Here is a 618-nt window from a genome sequence, read left to right as displayed (position 1 = left end):
ACTCCATTTTGTTTTCGTTTTGATATCATGACAATGCGTTTGTAGAACCTACTTTCGAAAAGTTTGTTTAGTTGCCATGTAAAACAATAGGCTTCATTGTGACATTTTCATTTCCATGCATATGTATCATTATACTTTGTTCTTATTCAACCCCACAACCCCTCTTGCTGGTCCCCTTCCTCCCCTGAAAATAGTCCCTCCTTTTGTTTTTTAAAAATATTTATTTATTATTTTTGTTTTATGTGTGTGAGTGTATCACCTGCATTGTGTGTAAGTGTACCTGTGTCATGCAGTGCCCACGGAGGTCAGAAGAGGGCATTGGATTCCCTGGAACTGGAATTACAAATGGTTGTTAGCTGCCATGTGGGTACTGGGAATCAAACCTAGGTCTTCTGCAAGAGCAGCCAGTGCTCTTAACTGCTGAGCCATCTCTCCAGCCCACCCCTTTTGTCTCTATGTCACATAAACTCAATTCCCTCTCATTACCTCTTACATCTCTTTCTCTCCCCCCAAAGTATGCTTTGTGCTTTCATGTCTGTAAGGTCTACTTAATGAAAGAAAAATGGAATTAAAGAGCAAGCCCATTGAGTCAAAGGCTACTTTCACAATGCTGTATTC

General features: G+C 40.3%; 1 protein-coding gene across 1 annotated transcript in view; it reads left to right on the top strand.

Moving 5' to 3' along the window:
* The window catches only part of Abcc9 (ATP binding cassette subfamily C member 9), a gene marked incomplete at its 5' end in the record, with an annotated part of 121,192 nt that overhangs the window by 3,164 nt on the left and 117,410 nt on the right, over positions 1-618 (top strand).

The sequence above is a fragment of the Nannospalax galili genome, unplaced genomic scaffold (assembly GCF_000622305.1).
Source record: "Nannospalax galili isolate Female #2095 unplaced genomic scaffold, S.galili_v1.0 scaffold1086, whole genome shotgun sequence".
Classification (NCBI taxonomy): domain Eukaryota; kingdom Metazoa; phylum Chordata; class Mammalia; order Rodentia; family Spalacidae; genus Nannospalax; species Nannospalax galili.
The sequence above is the reverse complement of the archived record's forward strand: the minus strand, read 5'-3'. Positions and strand labels throughout refer to the sequence as shown.